The 6,066-nt window shown below is 38.7% G+C and overlaps 2 pseudogenes; both read right to left on the bottom strand.

The window, feature by feature from the left end:
• On the bottom strand, window positions 763–1,238 carry Gm4910 (predicted pseudogene 4910; annotated as a pseudogene).
• Window positions 4,430–5,204, bottom strand: Gm5391 (predicted gene 5391; annotated as a pseudogene).

Consider the following 6,066-nt stretch of genomic DNA (forward strand, 5'->3'; position numbering starts at 1 on the left):
CATGAATGTTGACACTGTAGACTCATTATCAATGGTAAACATATTTGAGTCTAGACTCTTGAATTACTAAGGATAAAACAGGGTGATATAACTTAGAAGCAGCAAGTATAAAGGTGATTAGAATTTTAGTAGTCTGCATATTCATTAGGGGTTAGGAATGCTGTGTGACTTCCAGGATCTTGCACTGCACTGCATTATCAAAGCACAATGAGAATAAGAGAAAGCATAGGTCTCAGCCTATACAGGTGAGTGTGAGGGTTTTTTTTTTTTTTGAGCAGTACTCTTTAAAGAATCATGTTTAATAAACAGCCATAGATTGTAAAGGAATGAAAGGGACTATTTCAAATATCTTGGAATGCATTAGCCATAGCCCATTTTAATGTCCCTTCATGGTAAGAGCTGCCTGGTGATACAGTCTACTCCTTATTAGCAAGGATGTTCTAGGAAAGATGAGTATGAAGAGTATTTTACACACACTGTCCAAGCCTTCTAGAGAAGTTGAGGGATGAATGACAAAGCTTCCAATCCTGAGAGTCCATGACACAACTGACAAGGAACTAACCGAATCTGTATAAGAGACACTACTTAGTAGAGTTTGGAGGTATGAGATGTAACAAAATAAGGAAAGATGAAGGAAAACCAGTGAGAAAAAAAATGAATGAAATTTGAGATGCAAGACATTGGGTTTATAGATATAGATAGATAGATAGATAGATAGATAGATAGATAGATAGATAGATAGATAGATAGATAGATAGATAGATAGAGTAAAATGACTTTTATTTGCTCATAAAGTACAATTTTAGATTTCTTTAGAATACTTCCATTTTAGTAAAACCAAAGGCCAATTAGTCCTCAGACTCTGAATCATCTTCATCTTGACTAATCTGGAAATAACAAAGTTTATAAGTCTCCTTGTCAGATGTGACCACACAAAGCCAATCACGGAGATTATTCTTCTTAATATATTTATTGGTAAGATATTTCAAATACCTTTTAGAGGACTGTTTCTCAAAAACAACTGTGATTTTATTCTTCAAGTGTTCAATATGAACATTTCCAAGATTTCCAGTTTTTCCATTGACTTTAACCTTCTCCCATAGAAACTGTTCAAAATTTCCAGAATCAAAAATTCCATCTTCTACTGGATGAGTAAGTTCCAAATGAAACCTCCAGGTTGAATTCTTAGGCTTTTTGTCTTTCTGCAGTGTCATGTTGAGGTGCATCCATGGAAAGAGGCAAGACCTTGTTTTAATGGAGGAAAATGAACACTATCAACATCAACCAAGCCCGAGTGCAAGTAGGCTTCTTCTAGTAAGTAAGATTTAGGACCCAGGGCTTATACCAGGTTATATCTCATTTTCCAAGTAAATAACCTGAGGCATAGCTGACACCATCTGCAAAACAGCAAATCATAAGCACCAGTTGTGGTTTAGTTTGAAATATTTTGATTTCTGTTCTTCAGTTATGGTAGATTTGTTTATTGGCAATAGGTTCTGAAGTATTATTTTATTCATGACATCATTTATCCCAGCTTGGACTCTGACCCTAATTTTTCACTAATGGATATAATTTCCCTACACATTATCTGAAGATAGCAAAGTGGGTGGCATACATACATTTCTTCTATTACTAATTGACACTGGTTATCTACCAGTTCAATAAATATTTATTTAACTCTCTTATAAGATGGTGACTCTTATCGTAGTCAATAAAAACATAATATATCTTTTCCTGTCTTGATTTGTTTGTTCAAATATAAATAAATCATCAATGTGTTTTGAATTTTGCTATTACTTAAAATGCATTCATTTCAATTACCATGAAATAGCAAAACAAACTTCTGAGTACATGAAGTTTTTCAAACTGTACATACTCAATTACCAATAGTAAAATTACAAATTTTCATCAATCAAGGTTGAAAATTGAACCATGTCATTTTAATGAATATCCTCAATTTCAAGAGGAGTTTTAAACATATCAAATTCACAAAGTGCAAAAAAATTTCCTTGTTCTTTTCCTTTCTTTTCCGTCCGCTGCATTACTAGCAAAGGAAACCCACAGATGGATAGTATGGTCAGGTTATGTTGTAAAATAAACTACAGAGCTGTCTTCCAAATGTACCTTTTTGTACTTCCACCAGTAATTGGAAATGACTTCTACTGTTCCAAGGCCTTATTTCTTTGCTGTTGTTAGGGATCTGTGTATTACTATTTCACAGTGAGATTACATTCCTGTATTTACCTGAAATTTCCTAAGAATATATGATATTGAGCATCTTTTCATACACTTGTTTCCTATGTATTTTCCTTAGTGAAATTATGTTAAACTCATCCACTTTTAAGTTGGTTAGTTTTCTTATCTTTGAATTTTTACAAAGTATTTTTTTTTATTTTTATTTTTTATTACTTATAATTTTTACAGTCCAGTCATTACCCCTCTTCTTGTCCACCCACCCACAGTTCCTCATCCCATTCCTCCTCCCCCTGTCTCCAAGAAGATGTCTGCAACCCCACAAGGCCTTCCCACTCCCTGGGGCCTCAAGTTTCTCCAGGGTTAAGTGCTTCTTTTCTCACTGAAGCCAGACCAGGCAGTCCTCTGTTGTATATGTGTCCGGGGCCTCAGACCAGCTGGTGTATGCTGCCTGGTTGGTGGCTTGGATTCTGAGAGATCCCAGGGATCCGGGTTAGTTGGGACTGCTGGTCTCCCTCTGGAGTTGCCCTCCTCCTCAGCTTCTGCCAGATTTTTCCTAATTCAACCACAGGGGTCACCAAGTACAATCCATTGGGTGGGTGTAATTATCTGCATCTGTCTCAGTCAGCTGTTTGTGGAGCCTCTCGAGGACAGCCATGCTAGACTCCTGTCTGTAAGCACACCATAGCATCAGTTATAAATAGTGTCAGGCCTTGGAGCCTCCCCTTGAGGTGGATCCCTGTGGCTAGCCTCTCCTTGGGGTAGATCCCAAGTTGGGCATGTCACTGGACCTTCTTTCCCTCAGGCTCTTCTCCATTTTTGTCCCTGCAGTTCTTTCAGACAGGAACAATTATAGGTCAGAGATGTGACTACGGGATGGTAACCCCATCCCTCACTTGATGCCCTGTCTTCCTGCTGGAAGTAGGATCTACAAGTTCCCTCTCCCTACTGTCAGGCATTTCATCTAAGATCCCTCCCTTTGAGTCCTGAGAGTCTCTTACCTCCCATGTCTCTGGTACATTTTAGAGGGTCCCCCCAACCTCCTATTTCCTGAGGTTGCATATTTCCTTTCACTCTGCCTGCCATCAGGGCTTCTTTCCTGCTCCACAATATCTGATCATGTTCCCCTTTTCCTTTCACCCTCCCCTCTCCCACACCAGTCCCTCCCTCTCTCTGCCTCCTGTGAATGCTTTCTTCTCCCTCCCAAGTAGAATTGAAGCATTCTCACTTGGGCCCTTCAGCTTAACCTTCTTGAATTCTGTGGGTTGTATCTTGGGTATTCTGTACTTTTCTGGCCAATATCCACATGAGTACATTTCTTTTGAATCTGAGTTACCTCATTCAGGACAATATTTTCTAGTTATATCCATTTGCCTGCAAAACTCAGGGTGTCCTCATTCTTAATAGCTGAGCAGTATTCCATTGTATAAATAAAACCACTATTTCTGTATCCATTCTTCCATTGTGGGTCATCTGGGTTGTTTCTACCTTCTGGCTATAACATATAAGGCTACTATGAATATAGTGGAGCCCATGCCCTGTGGCATGGTGGGGCATCTTTTTGGGTATATGCCCAAGAGTAACATAGCTGGATCTTCAGGTAAATCTACTTCCAATTTTTTAGGAACCTCCAGGTTGATTTCCAGAGTGGTTGTACCAGTTTGCAATCCCACCAGTAATGGAGGAGTGTTCCCCTTTCTCCACATCCTCGACAGCATCTGCTGTCACCTGAGTTTTTTATCTTAGCCATTCTAATTGGTATAAGGTGGAATCTCAATTCCAGTTAGCATTTTTCTCTTCATTTAATGGTTAGCAATTTTAGCATGATATCTATAAATGAGTTGCTAGACTTAATATCATTTAGATTCCAGCTCATCATTATGGAAATACTGTGAAATCAAGAGATATTTAAGCAAAGGTATGAAAACATTTCATAGAAGTTAATTTATCTTAATTAAAACTTAATTTAATTTTTATTAAAATATTTTAATATTCTGAACTTTCCTCTCTACCTTTAAAATAGAATTTAGTTTGAATTAACTTCTTTTTTTCCAGGTTTTTAAAGGCATTTTTTTTATTCACTATTTTTGATGACTATAAATAAGTGTTTCCACTATGGAAAAGAAAGCACAGTAAATTTTCATGACTGGGGAATGGATTTCTGAAGTCATGTTCAATGGTGTTAAAACTTGGAGGAAAAAAGTTTAAACAAAACAAAACAAAAAACCTGAAGGTTGGAATTCAGTTCTTTATAAAGTCCTTTGTAAAAACAAAACAGAATAAAAGCAAACCTTAAGGAAATTTTTTTTAAAAGAGAATGAAAGGAAAAAGACAGAGTGATTCATTGCTTCTCCTCAGACTTCTCTTCAGCCTCATCTATGGCCTCCCTCACTGAAAGGGCTTTCAGCTTCTTGGCCACCTTTTCGGCATTATCATTTTTGCCTGGTCCTTCCTTTTCTCTCTCTTCAATTTCTTTCCTGCATTCTTCAAACTTTGTTTTGAACTTTTGTGCATTCTCAACATTTAGGAAGTGGATGGCGAGCAGTTCAGGCTTGGGGCACTCGTCAGCAATGTCGGCGTGGGTATTCCAGACCCAGGCTCTATCACTGCCAGCATTCAGCTTCAGCTCCATCAGTGGTGTGATATAATGGTTGGCACATATCTTCAAGGTTTTGTCCCTCCTTGTGAGAAGGCGGATGGTCCCTTTCTCCTTGTGCTTCAGAAGCCTGACGTCTCCAGTGCCTTGCTCCTTCCATTATGGGAGGTCATTCTCTGACACAAACCGGAACAGCTTTGCAAGCATCTTACAAAGTTCCTCTTCATCTTCCTCCAGCGTTTTAATTTCTTGCTCAGGAAGAGAAACTATTGGCTCGAACTGGGGGGTCATGATTCGAATCATCTGCATTCTCTGTGGAAGTACCATGGTCCTCGTGACTGTCCTTGGCAGCAGCCATGGGGTGCAGAGTCTGTATCTCAAATAGCTCAAGTGTCGCTGGCGTGGCAGCCTCTGGAATTAACATCTTATTGAGGTCAATGTGTGTGGACACTTTGAATGTGTGGTTTAGAGCCTCTCTTTAGAGGCTCTAAATTATGTTTTCAGCCCCACAAAAGCTGGATTTTGTTATAAATGTAGCCATGGGTCAGTCATAGAAACTTAGGACCTAAAACTTACCTGTAGCTGCTAAAGAAGAAGTGACCAGCAGAGTAGACTTTATGACCAGTCACAGAGGTATATAACTAACAATCCTCAAGTCAAAAAGCTCAAGTACTCAGGAAAAACACAGAAATATTTGGAAATTCATCTGAAACTAAGCAAACTACCCAGGTACCAGTGTTTATGTTTTCCTCTTACCCAAATTTGAAGGCCAGAGTTTGAAGCATCCTCATGGATGCTTGGCCTCATGGCCAAGCATCCCTTTGCCCCTTTGCTCTTACCAAATCTAAATCATCAATAAGTATGCTTTATTAAACTTCTGCCAGTGTCATTCTCTCATCACAGTCATCACAAATGGCACTCACTGTTTCTGTGAATGCCCTGTATCTAACCCTGGGTTATGTAGCTAAACATCATATAACCCTCAGGAATAACACAGACATCATCTCTTCTAGAAAACTTCTTGCACATCTGTCTCCATTACTGACATAGCACCTCTTTGTCTGTGAACCTATAGCTCCAAAGTGACGCCCAGAAAAGCATTAAACTTACTGTGCAACAAGATGTGAGACTTAAAATTACTATGTATCATTTTTGTTTTTGATTTTTTTATTAATTACTTTATTTATTTACATTTCAAATGTTGTACCTCTTCCAGATCCCTCATTCCCATCTTCTCTAAGAGTGTGCTCCCCCACCCACACACTCCCACCTCACCT

This window comes from Mus musculus, chromosome X (assembly GCF_000001635.26).
Source record: "Mus musculus strain C57BL/6J chromosome X, GRCm38.p6 C57BL/6J".
Lineage (NCBI taxonomy): Eukaryota > Metazoa > Chordata > Mammalia > Rodentia > Muridae > Mus > Mus musculus.